Source organism: Natator depressus, chromosome 1, assembly GCF_965152275.1.
Source record: "Natator depressus isolate rNatDep1 chromosome 1, rNatDep2.hap1, whole genome shotgun sequence".
NCBI classification, from domain to species: domain Eukaryota; kingdom Metazoa; phylum Chordata; order Testudines; family Cheloniidae; genus Natator; species Natator depressus.
This window is the reverse complement of record NC_134234.1, coordinates 130,148,083-130,166,788: the sequence shown is the minus strand read 5'-3', so window position 1 is coordinate 130,166,788 and position 18,706 is coordinate 130,148,083. Positions and strand designations below refer to the sequence as shown.

Sequence of the window (18,706 nt, the reverse complement as noted above, 5' to 3'; positions counted from 1 at the left end):
CCGTTTAGGTTCTGTCATTTATCCTGAAGCACATCTCCCAGATTACAGCCACTGAGTCAGGACAAGCCCAGTCAGCTTAAGTGCTTTCCATCATTATGAAAATTTCAGAGGCATAATTTTTATGCTATGAGGTCCCTGGTGGTAATCAACACTCCGTCATTCCATATTTAACTATATTCTTCTTAACCTCTTCCTTGCTGCAAGATTGTGTTTGTATCTTAGTATAATGTCCATTCTAAAGGACAGATATTGATGACTTATATTATATAGAACCATTCATCCCAAAATACTGTACGTGTGTGTGTAAATTCCCCACCATTGAAATACAGCCACTTCTAAACTGAAACACTGCAATTGTTTAACAATGCACATCTACACTAATGTTTAGGAGAGTAAAGAACAATAGCATATCTAACTAAAAACCTTTAGGGTAAACAAGTAGACCGAAAATAATAGCTGATGTGGTATTTGGTCAAAATATTGAAGATGATAATCTCTGCTATTATGAAAAGTGCTGTAGTATTTCTAATTAGCACAAGTGGTCAGTACTTGAGTTCCTTGAATCTTATTGAAAGATCTTTAGTACCATTCTGGGGCAGCACTGGGGTGAAGTTCCATTTACTGAATTACAGGCACCATTCTCATAGACTTTAAGGTCAGAAGGGACCATTGTGATCATATAGTCTGACCTTCTGCACATTGCAGGCTACAGAACCTCATTCACTCCTGAAATAGACCTCTAACCTCTAGCTGAGTTACTGAAGTCCTCAAACCATGGTTTAAAGACTTCAAGTTCCAGAAAATTCACCATTTACACTAGTTTAAACCTGCAAGAGATCTGTGCCCCATGCTGCAAAGGAAGGTGAAAAAACCTGTGTCTCAGCCAATCGGACCTGGGGGAAAATTCGTTCCCTCTCCAAATATGGCGATCAGTTAGACCCTGAACATGTGGGCAAGACCCGCAGCCAGACACCTGGGAAAGAATTCTCTGTAGTGACTCAGAGCTCTCCGTATCTAGTGTTCTGTCTCCAGCCTTTGGGGATTTTTGCTACTGGCAGTTGCCAAAGGGCCACATGCCATCGTAGAGAGTCCCATCATACCATCACCTCCATAAACTTATCAAGTCAGTCTTGAAGCCAGTTAGGTTTTTTACCCCCACTGCTTTCCTTGGACAGCTGTTCCAGAACTTCACTCCTCTGATGGTTAGAAAACGTTGTCTAATTTCAAGCCTAACCTTGTTGATGGCTAGTTTATAGTCATTTGTTCTTGTGTCCACATTGGTGCTTAACTTATATAACTCTTCACCTTCTCTGATATTTATCCCTCTGATGTATTTTATAGAGAGCAATCATATCTCCTCTCAGCCTTCTTTTGGTTAGGTTAAACAAGCCAGGTTCTTTGAGTCTCCTCTCATAAAGTAGGTTTTCCATTCCTTGGATCATCCTGGTAGCCCTTCTCTGCACCTGTTCCAGTTTGAATTCATCTTTCTAAAACATGGGATACCAGAACTGCACACAGCATTCCAGGTGAGGTCTCACCAGTGCCTTGTATAATGGTACTAACACTTCCCTGTTTCCACTGGAAATACTTTGCCTGATGCCTTCGAGGAGTGCATTATACTTTTTCATGGCTGCATCACATTGACAGCTCATAGTCCTCTTGTGATCAACCAGTACACCCAGGTGTTTCTCCTCCTCTGTCATTTTCAACAGATAAATCTACAGTTTATAGCAAAAATCCTTGTTGTTAGTCCCTAAATGCATGCCCTTGCACTTTGCATGATTAAATTTCATCCCATTTCTATTACTCCAGTTTACAAGGTCATCCAGATCTTCTTGTATGTTATTTCGGTCTTCCTCTGTATTGGCTATACCTCCCAACTTTATGTAATCCATAAATTTTATTAGCACGCTCTCACTTTTTATGCCAAGGTCAGCAATAAAAATGTTAAATACGATTGGTCCCAAGATCGCTCCCTGAGGAACTCCACTAGTAACCTCCCTCCAGCCTGACAGTTCACCTTTCAGTATGACCCATTGTAGTCACCCCTTTAACCAGTTCCTTATCCACCTTTCAATTCTAATATTAATCCACATCTTCTGCAATTTAACTAATAATTTCCCATATGGAACTGTATCAAATACCTTACTGAAATCCAAGCAGATTAGCTCTACTGCATTTCCTTTGTCTAAAAAAAATAAGGTATCTTCTCAAAGAAGGAGATCAGGCTACTCTGGCATGGTCTACCTTTTATAAAACCATGGTGTATTTTATCTCAATTACCATTCACCTCTATGTCCTTAACTACTCTCTCTTTTAAAATTTGTTCCATTCTGGGGTAAAGGACCATTTACTGAATTACCAGCACCACTGCTCACCTGGATTTTCCTTTGGTAGCTCTCATTCATATGGGAGATACAGAATGACCTGTTTAGACTGTGAAATCTGAGGTAAGGCACATGGTCCTATATGGCTGCTATATGTGTTACTGTCAGAGATGGCTGGGAATTTTCCATTTTGACAGGAAATGCAGTATGGATAACATTTAAATGTCGTCAAAAGATTTTGATTTTTCAAAATACTTTGGTTTGGGTTGCTTCAACCCAATTGGAATATTTTGGTTTGTTGAACTGACATGAAACATTTCCTTTCAGATCAGTTTAACATTGAAGTTAATTTCCCTATCAGGCCCATTGTCTCATGGAAGTTGTAGTTCTGGTCCCCATTCTCCCCTACTGGCTGACTTCCTGGCTGAACAACATCTCTTATGATGCAGTGTGGACTTCCCTCTGACCAAACTTCATGGTGCATTGTGGGAATCACATGACTGCAGATATCTCTTCATAGATGTAGTCCAGGCAGGGAGCTCAGTCCAGGGGCTACTACTCCAATGAAACACCATGACACCATCTGAAAATGCAGACTAGCTCCTTTCCTGGATGTACTTGGTACAAACTGGAGTAGCTCCTTTCCTGGAAAAAGCTCAGGCCTGCTTCACCCTTAATAATGTTTGTGTCCCTTTTCATGAAGAGGGAATTTATTTTGGAGAGACCTTTGGGCATATATTAAGAGAACTCAATTCCCATTTGAAATTTTGACAATGTTTTATTATATTTTCTCTGTGTTGCTACAGTAGAACATATCATGAAATTGAATGTGCAGGTTATCATTCACATTATTTAGATGAGTTGTCTTTGTGTTGCTTGAATGTTTCAATCTGTTTTGAAATGAATCTAACCATCAATCTTTTTATGCTGTGTCCATTTTCTTTGTATTATTTGGACCAAATTGGTTGGTGTTCCTGGCTGGAGCCAGATTAAGGGTTGCAAGGAGACATTTTTTTTATTTATATTTTCCAACTTGAGGTCTCTGTTACACTGAAGGTTTGTGTGTAGGATCATGTAACTTTTGTCTTAATTGATTAAATGGGTTGTCTGGAGTACCACCATAGAATTGGGCTAATTAAATATTGTTCAAATTCACCACTGGGGAGTTAAGCAGCCACTGAACCACAAACAAAAGTACTGCAGCTCAGAAGCTATGTAATTAGAAGTTTAGGAGAAAAAGTACCCCTTTCTTTCTTAGAGGAATGGCGTAATCAACTCCTAGCATTTTATCGACACATGGGAATGACAATGTAACCAACTGGAGCTGTCTAAGGAAAGCTTTTGTTGCAAAATAGACATGTTTTTCAAAGAAGTAGGTGAACTCTGGTAGAAATGACACTTTTATCTCATTGACTCTGTCAGTGAGAGACTTTTGAAGGGGTGTCCATTTAGGGCTCCTTGCTGTTTAAGACGTTCTAGTCATTTCAATTGTACTCATATAGCCCCTATCATCATAACATCTGAGCACCTCAAAATCTTTACTGACTTTATCCTCACAACACCTTGGTAAGGCAGGGCAGTGCTATTATCCCCACTTTTCAGATGGGGAACTGAGACACAGAGTTACTAAAGAATATTGTGGCACACAACAGCTTAGTCTCCTGTGGGTTGTAATACTTTGGTCTAATTTCAGTTTGTGATAGGTTTCTTGGGGTGCAACCTAAATGGTGGGACTGCTGAGCCCTCTGTCCCACCAACCTGGGATCCCTCTCACACTGTGATGCTATTGCTTAGCCACAAACCTCTGTCAGGTACTGTACTTACACAGACATCTATAGACAGGGACACAGCCAACTGAGTTACATGAATGCTTCCCCAACCACTCATGAACCAACAAAAGAGAGGCTCCAGCCAGTTCCCCCCAGCTCACCAGCCTTAAACCCAAGAACTGTACCTTCTTGCACTAGTCAGAAGCCTGACCAGTGTAAGTTCATTAAGGTCACCATTTCTACAAAGTGGACGTGCAGCAGCCTTTGTAACCTAAGCAGATTTCCCAAGCACTTCAACCAAAACACACAGTTTTAGGTAAAATATAAAACAGATGTATTAACTACAGCAAGATAGATTTTAAGTGATTATAAGTAGTGAGCACAGAGATCAAAGTTTGTTACCTAAGAAATAAAACAAATTTGCAGTTTTAGTTCTATAAACTAAACAGGATTTGAATCAAGCGGTGTCTCACCCTGATAGATGGTATAAACAGGTCACAGATCTTCAACACATAGGCTGGGACTCTCCTCCAGCCCAGGACCACCTCCCCAGTTCAAAATCTTTGCCCTCCAAACATGTTTCCAGGTGTTGAGTTGTGGGGGGAGTGAGGCCAAGTGATGATGTCACTTCCCCTCTTTTATTTCTTCCAGCTTGCTAGAAAGATCTTTGCTTGTGACATGGGGGGTCCGCCCCCATTGGTCAAGCATTCTCGTCTGAGAAGTTTCTATTGTATACAGTTTCTGGGATAGTGGATTCTCTTTAATGGGCCATCAGCACATCTGGCTGCTCCATTGTTGGACCTGAAAGGCTGGTTGCGAGTGTTCCCAACCTCACAACTTATTTCAGTAACACACACATAGCAAAACTTCATAATTTTACATACAATGATAGCACTTACAATCCAACAGGATATTAATGTTCTACAGATCAAGACTTTTAAAATGATATCTGACAAGCCATACTTTGCACAACACATATCATAATTGTATGACAGTGGTGAATATGGGGGGTTCCAGGGTGTTGCTTTGAAGCACAGAGTGCCACACAGTTTTGGGTTTAGTGTATGGGTGTTGGTGCCCTGTGAAATAAAGGAGGTCAGACTAGATGATGTGGTGATCCCTTCTGGCCTTAAACTCTATGACTTGCCCAAGGAGTCAACAGCAGAGAATTATACCGGGGTCTCCTGAGTTCCAACCTAGCACCCTAAGCAAGCTGGGAACATTTAATCTCCACTCCTGGAACCTGGTATTGGGGGCTGTATGGGATGGGGAACTGCTAAAGCCCAGTGTCCCTAAGTGGGTTCCTCATAGTTCCGACGATGCAGGACTGAGTAGTCCCCACTTTGCCTGCCCCCTCTCCCCTGCTATTACCACACCCTGTTTGCAGTGGATGTGGCTGAACATTTTTAAATGAAAAAAGTAAAAGGGCACTTTGTCATAACTACCTCAAGGCTTTCAGGGATCAGTGTTATGGCTACAGCACTGGGAACACCTGAGAAAGAGAGAGAGCATCTTGCAGTGACTCTATTCTTAGGGTGAAAAGCACAGAAGAACAGACTCCTAAATGATAATAAAAACAAACTCATATGATATAAATTATGGCCTTTCAACAAAGGAAGATCTCATGGTACCATAACGCCCCTTGGGGTTTAGAGACAAAGACCCCTTTCAAACCTTGTCCTGAGGAAGTGCTGGCTGTTCCAAGGGAGAGTGACAGGATGTGTGTGTCTGGAGCTCCAGACAAGAGGGCCTACAGTGAACAGACTCGCACGTACTGAAGCAGCCAAGAACCAGCCCAAAATCTGGGAGGGACAGAGTGGCTGTCCAGGGACACCCTGGGACATGAGTCAGGAGGAGCACTGTGCCAGGGAGAAATTATCCAAAAAGGACAAACCAGAGCTGGACCCAGTATCACTGTCGCCCAGAGCTGTATGGGGCCATGAGTGCTGGGGCTTGTAACCTTGGATTGGGAATAAGGAGTAGGTAGGTATCCCTCTGTAAATAAATATTTCCCTTTATTACGTTCATTGTACTAATCCAGTGTGTGGGTCTGTGTGTGTGTGTGTTTATGTGTTTACTCTGGGGGGTCTGGAACAGGTGCCCTGGGTGGAAGGGAGTTTCCCTGCTGCATTTCTGCATGCACCTTTTCTTGGCCAGAGCGGGCTGCAGAGTGAACTCCAGATTGGGCTATGATGGTGCTATAGTCACAGTACTTTTTAAATTATCAATAAAAAACATTCAGGAACCACTGTGAATACAGACATTAAAATAAGAATTTATTTTTTACATGTTTTAAAAAAATCCTCATGAGCTCATTCGTCAAAAATTTGTGCTCAGATCAATCCAGATATTACTACTCCCATAAATACAGAGCTGGCCAAAAATTGTGTCAGATGCAGACTAAGGAGACGCTGAAAAAACAGTAAGGACAAGTGATTGATGGAAGAGAACAGATACTGTTTATTTTAGTGAAATTACATTCAGGTTCAGACTTGTGACTTCATCAGTTAATCTGCGTGGCTGTGAATTTTTGAAAACGTATTTGAACACACTAAAATTCTGCCCTGAACAAAATATTATAAATAATAATTGTTATTAAAGCGAACTTTCCATCTCTTCTTATTCAAAATAATTTTAAAAAACCACTGCTAGGCTAAGCATGCGACTATAAGCCAAATTCTGATCTCAGCCCAGTGTAAATCTGGAGTAAATGACTTCAGGGGAAATACTACAGACCTACTTTGTTGTAACTGATATCAGAACCTGGCTTATGGTTTAAACTCTTTGACAATGGTCTCTTTCCAGTAGATTGGCAGTTCCTGTAATCACAGAATCCAGCCATGCCTGGCAACCCTACCTTGGCTGATTTTTCCCCTTATATGTTCAGCCCATTATAAAAAGTTACTATATGCAAACAGACAATCTAGTTAATGCTTAGTCTAGTAGCCAAAGGAAGAATTTCCCATGTGTATTTTACTTTTAAAAACATCTGTCTGCCCTTGAATTAGTTTGTTCTTTGAACAGCAATCACTCTCTTATCTGGAGAATCTCTGACACACCCTTCATTTCTAACAGTGCATCCTGAATCCAGCAGAGATTTCTTAATGTATAGAATAGATGCTAATTTGTTTTTACCCATTTATTACATCTGGAGCATTCCTCAAGAGCCCCTGGACATTTCCCGTTTTGCTGAGTCAAAGTAATAGCAGGGAGTTGCAAAAGCAATGCAAGTAATCTGAGCTGTTCTGAGGCAAGAGTGAAGGCCTGTCAGCGGTAAGCAAGAGCTTCCTCCCTCCTTGTTCAAGTGTGAATTTTGACCTCCCTGCTGTTGCCAGCTCCTTTTGGGGGCAGGGTGAAGGTGGAAAGAGTGAGAGGTGACTTAAGTACATAAGAATGGCCATACGGGACAGACCATTGGTCTGTCTAGCCCAGAATCCTGTCTTCTGACAATGGCCGGAGCCAGATGCTTCAGGGGGAATGAAAAGAACAGGGCTATTATCGAGTCAGTCATCCCCTATCATCCAGTCCTAGCTTCTGGCAGTCAGAGATTTAAGGACACGCGAAGCATGGGGTTGACTCCCTGAACATCTTGGCTCATAGCTATTGATCTGTCCTCAATGATCTTATCTAATTATTTTTTGAACCCAGTTATACTTTTGGCCTTCACAACAACCCCTGGAAATGAGTTCCACAGGTTGACTGTGCATTGTGTGAAGAAGTATTTCCTTGTATTTGTTTTAAGCCTGCTGCCTATTCATTTCAGTGGCTGACCTCTGGTTCGTGTGTTATGTGAAGGGATAAATAACACTTCCTTATTCACTTTCTCCCACCATTTGTGGTTTTATAGACTTCTACCATATCCATCCTTAGTCGTCTCTTTTCTAAGACACATAGTCCCATCTTTTTAATTTCTCCTCATATGGAAGCTGTTTCATACCCCTAATCATTTTTGTTGCCCACCTCTGTACTTCTTTCAATTCTAAAAAATCTTTTTTGAGATTGGGCAATCAGAACTGCATGCAGTATTCAAGGTGTGGGCCTACCATGGATTTATATAGTGGCATTATGATATTTTCTGACTTATTATCTATCCCTTTCCTAATGGTTCCTAACATTCTGTTAGCCTTTTTGACTGCCACTGCACACTGAGCAGAGAAATATCAATAATGACTCTAAGACCTCTATTTGTTGGTGGTGGTGATAGCTAATTTAGAACCCATTGTTTTGCATGTGTAGTTGGGATTATGTTTTCCAATGTGCATTACTTTGAAATTATCAGCATTGAATTTCATCTGCCATTTTGATGCCCAGTCACCCAGTTTTGGGAAATACCTTTGTAACTCTTTGTAATCAGCCTTGGACTTAACTTTCATGACTAATTTTATATCATCTGTACACTTTGCCACCTCACTCTTTACCCCCTTTTCTACATAATTTATGAATGTGTTGAACAGCACTGGTCCCCGTATAGATCCTTGGGGACCCCTGCAATTTACCTCTCTCCATTGTGAAAACTAACCATTTATTCCTACCATTTGTTTCCTATCTTTACTGATCCATGAGAGGACCTTCCCTCTTATCCCATGATTGCGTACTTAAGGTGCCACAAGTACTCCATTTCTACTTTCCTTTAGAGCCTTTGGTGTGGGATCTTGTGTGACTGTAGTAATGTAATGCACATGATCGATATAAGGAGATTAAGAAATAGTTTATCATTGCAATATATTTACTGTTGAATTCAATTGTGAAAAATTGCTTGGTTTCATTTTCTGTTATATTTGTGTGAAATCTACATATTTTCTTCATTTTCCTAGAATTTGATTTTTTTTTACCAGTTTTTAAAAATGCCATTAAAAAAATAACTACACAGTATAGAACAAACTTTACATTATATGACTTCTAGAATTGGTATCTGGGTAAACGAATGAAAACTACCACAAAATCCCAACAACACTAATGAACTCTAAAGAAACTAGGATAAGCTTGCATAGGCAGAGTCTAGTACCAACCACAGCAAGGGCAAGGGTAGGAATGGATGTGGTGGGGATTCTCTTATTCAGGGTAAAATTGGCACCTAATGGGAACAAGGAACCATTTTAAATACTCAAGAAATTGCTGTCAAAACTGACAGACTTAAACTTTTGCCTAGGGTGGGATTTTCAAAAGTGCTTAGCGTTGGCCTAACTCTGTTGAAAGGAGTTTTACTAGTGGCTTCAGCGGGAACTGAATGCTTTTGAAAATCCCACCCTAAAATCACCATTGTTTATACTATCCCTCATGCCTAGACTAAAGATTCCAAGATGGATAATATTCAAGTTACTTTGTTGGGATACCCTACAATAATAATCAGAACACAATGAAGGTGTTTTTAGGGCTGGTCTACACAAGCTTTTCAGACATTGTTTCATCTATAGATGGTTTTAACTTAGTTACAAATAAAACCCTGTGTGTGGGGCCAACCAGGTTGAAATTCTAGCTTAGAACATGGTTTTTGAATTCTGACAGAAGAAGTTTTATCTGGAACTGAGTTTAAACTATGGTGCTCATGAGACATATCATCTCTTCTCTCTACCTCTTTGGGCCAGTTTCAGCCTGACAGTGACACTCACGCGAGAATGTGTGTAGTGGAGGGACAAGGCCCAAGGAACCTTCCACAGACCATGTAAGGGCCAGGCAAATATGCAGCCTGTGGATTGAGTGGACTGCTCCCTCCCAAGTTTCCTGGGGCATCTGGCTCTCCAACAGAAGAGAGGGGTGGCAGACAATAGGAGAAGGTATACCTCCATCCACTCTATGCACTGGCCTGCAAAACTGTCCAACTACATGGAGTGGAGGGGTAGTAATCTGGACCCCATTAAGTGTTGTAGCAGTGGGCACACTGCATCTTAGTACCTGGGAATTCCAAAAGGCATTTTGCCTTCCTGAAGCAGAATGCTGCCGGATGCAGCTCCACCTCACCTAGAGAAGAACAGCTCCTCACTTCATCCAGCCCAGGACTGTGCCTACCAGATCCAATCGAGCCCTTTGTTCCATGCTTGTGACTTGTCAGCAGACTGATACAGAAGGGATAAGAAGTCTTTTCTCTGAAACAACAGGAGGGAAGTATATTTCATTATCTGCCTGCATTTAAGAATGGCAAAAAGCAGAGGAATAATATGACATGAGCACCTATGCAAACCACCCCTGGTGGGTCTAATTTTCTAATCTTCACAGCATTCCTTTATACAGGCTCAGACATAAAAAACCTAGCCCAGCAGTAGGCCACAATGGTTTTTCAAGTAGCCACTGGCGTAAAAGCATGCACTGTACATTTAAGTAGAATCTTACCAAAATTTGCATTAATATAAAGCTTCCATTTTCACTCATTAAAAAAATGCACATACATTTTGATTCTGACAGTGTGAAATTTTTTGCACACCTGTGTCCACAAGTTTCACATTCAATCTCTCTCCCTAGCTGCTTCTTTCTTATCTTCTATAACACAAGGCAGTCAGAGAGCTTTTGCCAGGAGAATAAATGAAGAAATGTATTTTTCTTAAAGGAAGAGCCCAAAAGTAAAAACACAAACACCTCCTTTTCTCCTCCCCACCATTGAAAGAAACAGTAAAACTTCAATTATATGTTTTAGTAGAATAGGTCAGTATGTAGGTGAAAGTACATAGACCTGCTAGTACTGTAGAGTCAAACTATGAGCACAGTTAAGTACTAATTTCAACCTTAAGAAAAATGAGTGGTATAATTCTGATAGTTTTGCCATAAGGAGTGGAGGATATGAAAAAATGGTAAAGATAGATTTCAATTTCTCCTTGAGTAAACTTCAGAAATTCTGTCTGATTTGAATCTGTGACTGACTCATACAAGGCAAAGCTGCAGCTCCTGTCCATATTGATATCATGAGTTTTGTATTCTAGTATGTGCAGGTCCAAGAAGGGAGAAAACCCCCTTCTTGAAAGTATCTGATTCATGATGAAGAGCTTGGTGTAATCTCAAAAGCTTGTCTCTTTCACAACAGAAGTTGGCCCGGTAGAAGATGTTACCTCACCCACTTTGTTTTGTTGGACAGAGGTAATTCAGGTAACCTCAGGTTTTTTGCATAGCTTCGAAAAATCCACTCATGCTATTCTACATGTGTGCAAATATCTAAAACCTTAGTGCCTTTTTGGCTTACATATTAAAGCTCTGAGAATTAGGGGTGAAACCAAATAAGTTGAATAGTATCAAGTTTAATGATTAATCACTGCTTAAAGTAACAAACTGACTGTTACTTGTTTATCTAATTCACACCATCTGCCTTTCTATTCTAATGTTACAGCATACTGCTTTAGTAAATAAATTAATTCCATAATCATGATAAAATATACATGGAATTTGCTTTACTTCAAGACAGAATGTAACTTGGTAGGTGACCCAAATGCATGAGCAGCAGAACTATGGGGAACTTCAGCAAAATTACTGGAAAGCTACCATATTCAGTGCAACAGTAATTAGGCAAGAGCTGGCAGGAGGTAATGGTTCTGCACTTTTAAATAAAACTTGATATTGATTAAAATGCCTTGGCTAGTGATTAACTTTCTTTGCCTAATATTCATTATTGTTCCAACAGCCTTGACATGAGAACTGGCAGAACTTTGAAAAAGCTCCCATAGAAACAGTGGAGAGTCATAAAGCTAACTGCCACTTTTTGCACCTAAATCCCAGAATCTGGCTCCATTGGGATACACAAATCCCTGCTCAACTGCCACCAAATCCTGTACACACTTGGTGCCTAAGTTTGTGCAGTAAGATTTGCTTAGGTGCCTATGTTTCTGCCTCTGGGCATGTGTGTTGCTGTCTTTTTCTAGGCATCTGGATGCCTAAGCCCCAGTGCGATACATGAACCTGGGGAAGACAGGCATTCCTTTAACTCACCTATGGAGCCCAGTCTGTTAGGTATGCTCTGAGATCAAGTTTACAAGCACCTCCCTCGTAACTCTTACCCAAGTGCTTAGGACACTCAGCTGGGATGTGGGAGAACCCCTGCTTCCCATTCAAGTCCTCCCTCAGTTTGAGGGGGAGGAGGAGTTTGAAAAGCGATCTGCATTCTCAGGAAAGTACATTAGCCACTGAACTATGGGATATTCTAATACGGGCCTTCCTCAGTCTTTTAGTTATTGCAGCCTTCAGATTTTGCAGTCCTGTCCAATATTCTCTTAACTGCTAGCAGGAGATGTTGTCATTATTTTGGGGATCTTGATACTCTGATCTAAAAAAAAAAAAAAGCTCACGTAGATGCACGAGAATGAGCCCTGGTCTACGCTACGAGTTTAGGTCAAATTTAGCAGCGGTGGATCAATTTAACCCTGCACCCATCCACACGACGAAGCCATTTACTTTAACTTAAAGGGCTCTTAAAATCTATTTCTGTACTCCTCCCCCAACGAGAGGATTAGCGCTGAAATCGACCTTGCCGGGTCAAATTTGGGGTAGTGTGGTTGCAATTTGACGATATTGGCCTCTGGGAGCTATCCCAGAGTGCTCCATTGTGACTGCTCTGGACAGCGCTCTCAACTCAGATGCACTGGCCAGGTAGACAGGAAAAGGCCCGCAAACTTTTGAATCTCATTTCCTGTTTGGCCAGCGTGGCAAGCTGCTGGTGAGTGCAGATCTCATCAGCAGAGGTGACCACGATGGAGTCCCAGAATTGCAAAAGAGCTCCAGCATGGACCGAATGAGAGGTACGGGATCTGATCGCTGTATGGGGAGACAAAAAGACAAAATGCCCAAACATTTGAAAAAATCTCCAAGGGCATGAAGGACAGAGGCTATAACAGGGACCCGCAGCAGTGCCGCGTGAAACTTAAGGAGCTCAGGCAAGCCTACCAAAAAACCAGAGAGGCAAACGGCCGCTCGGGGTCAAAGCCCCAGACATGCTGCTTCTATGATGAGCTGCATGCCATTCTAGGGGGTGCAGCCACCACTACCCCACCTCATGCTTTGACTCCATCAATGGATTATCATGCAACAGGGATGCGCATTTTGGGGACGAGGAAGATGATGATGAGGAGGAGGTTGAAGATAGCGCACAGCAAGCAAGTAGAGAAACTGTTTTCCCCGAGAGCCAGGAACTGTTTCTCACCCTGGACCTGGAGCCAGTACCCCCCGAACCCACTCAAGGAGGGCTCCCGGACCTGCCAGGTGGAGAAGGGACCTCTGGTGAGTGTACCTTTGTAAATATAATACATGGTTTAAAAGCAAGTGTGTTTAATGATTAATTTGCGGCCAGTACAGCTACTGGAAAAGTCTGTTAATGTGTCCGGGGATGGAGCAGAAATCCTCCAGGGACATCTCCATAAAGCTCTCCTGGATGTACTCCCAAAGTCTTTGCAAAAGGTTTCTGGGGAGGGCAGCCTTATTCCATCCTCCATGGTAGGAGACTTTACCACGCCAGGCCAGTAGCACGTAGTCTGGAGTCATTGCATAACAAAGCATGACAGCATATGGTCCTGGTGTTTGCTGGCATTCAAGCAACATTCGTTCTTTATCTCTCTGTGTTATTCTCAGGAGAGTGATATCATTCATAGTCACCTGGTTGAAATAGGGTAATTTTATTAAGGGGACATTCAGAGGTGCCCGTTCCTACTGGGCTGTTTGCCTGTGGCTGAACAGAAATCTTCCCCGCTGTTTGCCACATGGTGGGGGGAGGGGTGAAGGTGATCATCCCAGAGAATTGTGTGTGTGTGGGGGGGTTTAGTTGGGTTTGTGCTGCAGGTTAACCTGAAAACCGCAGCCCCTCCTTTTAATTGCCAACCCATTTTAAATGGCCAACCCAACGGGTGCTTGGTATGGGAAATGAGGGCGCGGCTGTTTGAAACCATTCCCACATGTTATGAAGGTTAAAGAAGCCAAAAGACTGCGGCTTACCATGGCTGCCTGCAAGCCAAATTCTGTTGCCCGCAGGCCCTGCGTGTGTGATCTCTCACACTAAACCGGCAGACCTTCAATATAAGAGGCAAAATGTGACCTTGTACCAAATGCACATGTGCTATGTAATGTTAACAGCAAGGTTCACCCTGAAAGAGTCTACCCATTGTTCTCTAAAATGTGTCTTTTTAACTACTACTCTCCCTTTTTTTTTCCTCCCACAGCTGCAAATGTTTCAACGCTCACACTATCATCTCCTTCCCAGAGGCTAGCGAAGATTAGAAGGTGAAAAAAACGCACTAGCGATGAAATGTTTTCTGAGCTCATGCAGTCCTCCCACACTGAAAGAACCCAGCAGAATGGATGGAGGCAGACAATGGTAGAGTCCAGGAAAGCACAATATGAATGCAAGGACAGGTGGTGGGTTGAAGATAATAAGAAGCAGGTTGAAGATGATAAGTGGCATCAGCTTGCTGACAGAAGGCAGGATGCAATGCTGAGGCTACTGGAGGATCAACCTGATATGCTCCGGCATATGGTTGAGGTGCAGGAAAGGCAGCATGAGCACACACTGCCGCTACAGTCCCTGTGTAACCAACCGCCCTCCTCCCCAAGTTCCATAGCCTCCTCACACAGATGCCCAAGAACGCAGTGGGGGGCCTCCGGGCACCCAATCACTCCACCCCAGAGGACTGCCCAAGCAACAGAAAGCTGGCATTCAATAAGTTTTAAAGTGCAAGTGTGGCCTTGTCCTTCCCTCCTCCCCCACCCCTCCCAGGCTACCTTGGCAGTTATCCCCCTATTTGTGTGATGAATTAATAAAGAATGCATGAATTTGAAGCAACAGTGACTGTATTGCCTCTGCAAGCGGTGATCGAAGGGGGGAGGGTAGGGTGGTTAGATCACAGGGAAGTAGAGTGAACCAAGGGGGCGGGTTTTCATAAAGGAGAAACAAACAGAACTTTCACACCGTAGCCTGGCCAGTCATGAAACTGGTTTTCAAAGCTTCTCTGATGCGTACCGCGCCCTCCTGTACTCTTCTAACCGCCCTGGTGTGTGGCTGCGCGTAATCAGTGGCCAGGCGATTTGCCTCAACCTCCCACCCTGCCATAAACGTCTCCCCCTTACTCTCACAGATATTGTGGAGCACACAGCAAGCAGTAATAACAATGGGAATATTGGTTTCGCTGAGGTCTAACCGAGTCAGTAAACTGCGCCAGTGCGCTTTTAAACGTCCAAAGGCACATTCTACCACCATTCTGCACTTGCTCAGCCTATAGTTGAACAGCTCCTGACTACAGTCCAGGGTTCCTATGTATGGCTCCATGAGCCATGGCATTAAGGGGTAGGCTGGGTCCCCAAGGATAAATATAGGCATTTCAACATCCCCAATGGTTATTTTCTGGTCTGGGAGGAAAGTCCCTGGCTCAGCTGTTGAAAGAGACCAGAGTTCCTGAAGATGCGAGCATCATGTACCTTTCTCAGCCATCCCACACTGATGTTGGTGAAACATCCCTTGTGATCCACCAGTGCTTGCAGCACCATTGAAAAGTACCCCTTGCGGTTTATGTACTCGCTGCCTTGGTGCTCCGGTGCCAAGACAGGGATATGGGTTCTGTCTATCGCCCCACCACAGTTAGGGAATCCCATTGCAGCAAAGCCATCCACCATGACATGCACATTTCCCAGAGTCACTACCCTTGGTAGCAGGAGCTCAGTGATTGCGTTGGCTACTTGGATCACAGCAGCCCCCACAATAGATTTGCCCACTCCAAATTGATTCCCGACTGACTGGTAGCTGTCTGGCCTTGCAAGCTTCCACAGGGCTATCACCACTCGCTTGTGAACTGTGAGGGCTGCTCTCATCTTGGTATTCTGGCGCTTCAGAGCAGGGGAAAGCAAGTCACAACTTTCCATGAAAGTGCCCTTACGTATGCGAAAGTTTCGCAGCCATTGGGAATCGTCCCAGACTCGCAACACTATGCGGTCCCACCAGTCTGTGCTTGTTTCCTGGGCCCAGAATCAGCGTTCCATGGCATGAACCTGCCCCATTACCACCATGATGTCCACATTGCTGGGGCCCGTACTTTGAGAGAAGTCTGTGTCACTCTCCTCACCGCGCTGCCGTCACCTGCTTGCCCGCTTTTGCAGGTTTTGGTTCTGCAGATACTGCTGGATAATGTGTGTGGTGTTTAGAATGGTCATAACTGCCACGGTGATCTGAGCGGGCTCCATGCTTTGGCGTTTGCAGGAGAGCAGAAGCGGCGGGTGAATGATGATGCTGATAGCAATATGGCGCCTGCACGAAACGATCGTTGGCCGTTGCTTTCACGGAGGAAGGGGTCAGCTGGCAGCAGACAGTGCAGTATGACTGCTAACTATCATTGTTTCCTGGGTGCTCGCGGTGCTGCTGGCTGCGAGAGCAGCCTGAGGCAGAATGGCCCCCTCAGGGACTGAACTCACAACCCTGGGTTTAGCACGCCAATGCTCAAACTACTGAGCTATCCCTCTGCCAATATTTCAGGGAGGACTGAATCTCCATTAGACAAAACTTAAAAAAGAGAAAGACCTGAGTCACTCCCGTTTATGTCCAGGCTCCCCTGACAGACCTCACTGAGATCTGCCAGGAGCACCCATGTCTGCCCAGGCGCCCCGACCGACCTCACCGAGGCTAGCCAAGAGCACCCAGGAGACGACGAGGACGGCTACCAGTCGTAATGCACCATCTGCTGCCACAAGGCAATGAGCTGCTGCTGTGTAGCAATGCAGTCCCGTGTCTGGCAGCACCCAGGAAACATACGGTGATGATGAATTGAGTGGGCTCCATGCTTGCCATGGTATGGCATCTGCATGGGTAACCCAGGAAAAAAGGCGCAAAACGATTGTCTGCCGTTGCTTTCACGGGGGGGGGGGGGGGCTGACGACATGTACTCAGACCCACCTGCGACAATGTTTTTGCCCCATCAGGCATTGGGATCTCAACCCAGAATTCCAATGGGCGGCGGAGACTTCAGGAACTGTGGGATAGCTACCCACAGTGCAATGCACTGGAAATCAATGCTAGCATCGGTACTGTGGACGCACTTCGCTGACTTAACGGTCTTAATGGTCTTCAGTTGGGGGGGGACACAATCGACTGTATAAAATTGATTTCTAAAAAATCGACTTCTATAAATTCGACCTAATTTTGTAGTGTAGACATAGCCTTAGTTTTAGAAATGTCTAATACTCAGTAATGCTGATGATATAACTCCCTGCACTGCTGTCTTATCAAGATGTGTGATCTGAGGAAATAAATTAAAATATATAGCAGGCATGTCAGTCAGAGCTCAGAAAGTCTTCTCTTCTCTTCTGTGTACCCCCAGTTTAGGAACGCTTTGGCATCTCTTCTTTGTACCCCCAGTTTAGGGACATTTTGACATTTCTGATGGAGACAAGGAGCTTAATTCTGCCTTCAGTTACATTTAGTATTAATCCAGATACTTGTACTGGAGTCAGTAGAGTTAATCTAGCTTTAAGAAGGTTTTAAAAAGGCTTAAGTGGGAGCTGAATTTGGCCCAAGGTCCGCAGAGTGAGGATTCTTAAAAATGTGGGGCTGTTTGTGAAACCAATAAAATAAAAAATAAAGTTCTGGATTTGAGAGGAACAGTGTTGTTGTGGGCCTAAGGGCTTGTCTATATGACAAGGTAGCATGCAGCAAACTGGGTATACGCCTAGAGCACTCCAGTGTGCTGCCCACTAACTAACTGTCTATGTGGTCCCTGCTGCCGCATAGTCCACGTGAAGCTTTCACTGTGCAGCAGTAGGGTCTATATGGACAGCTAGTGGGGCAGCACACTGAAGCGCTCTAGATTTACACCCCAGCTTGCCACGCATGAACTCATAGTATAGACTTGCCCTGAGACTCTGAGGCCTTGTCTACCCTACAGTTCTTTCCCCTAAAATTTCTAACTATTGTTAACATACACTGGTGTAGCTTCACCAGTGCTAGTGTAGACAATACCCTGGTGGCCACTGATGTTTTTACCATCATGTAATCTAGACCTGAGTCTTGTCTACGCTTAAAAAGGTTAAGTGGTATAGCTATACATATGGAGGTATACCAGCAAACCCACCTAGCAGAGAACCAACGTATACTGGCAAATGAGTTCTTTTGCCAGTATAGCCTAAACCCAGTTCCCTAAAAGGAGTAAGCAATACCAGCAAAAGGACTATATTGCTGCTATAAGTATCTACACTAGGGCTTTTGCCAGCATAACTATGTCGGTTACCGGTGTGATTTTTTTTTTCCACGCTCCTAACTGCCAGAGCTATGTCAGCAAAACTTTTTAGTGCTCTGAGCAAATTGAGATGGCACAGCAATAAAAACACTGAGAGTGCCAACAACTTGTTTTTCACTGGCATGCCCACAATTGTTATCACTGGCACAGCTGCACCAGTGTTAGCACTGCGGGGGGGGGGGGGGGGAATTTCAGTGTAAAAAGACTAGTGTAGACTAGACATGGTTAGAAACTGCCAAATGTTTTTCACAGGAAATTTCAAAAATGTTTTTCCAAAGCCTCCCACAAAATTACAGTATTCTGGATTTTCAATGAAAAACCAAAATCAAAATCTAGAAAATATTCAGTTTTAAAAACCTAAAATGCTTTCTGAAAAATCAATTTTTTTCCTGCCTTTCATTGAGAAACAGGAAAAATCTGAGTGAAACAA

At 43.4% G+C, this 18,706-nt stretch overlaps 1 long non-coding RNA gene across 1 annotated transcript; it reads left to right on the top strand.

The window, feature by feature from the left end:
* Window positions 1–6,045: 6,045 nt before the first annotated feature.
* On the top strand, window positions 6,046–14,269 carry LOC141983079 (uncharacterized). The gene is made up of 3 exons (XR_012638293.1): window positions 6,046–6,079; window positions 13,101–13,288; window positions 14,221–14,269. It is a non-coding gene; the product is annotated as an uncharacterized LOC141983079 (long non-coding RNA).
* The last annotated feature ends 4,437 nt before the right edge of the window (window positions 14,270–18,706 follow it).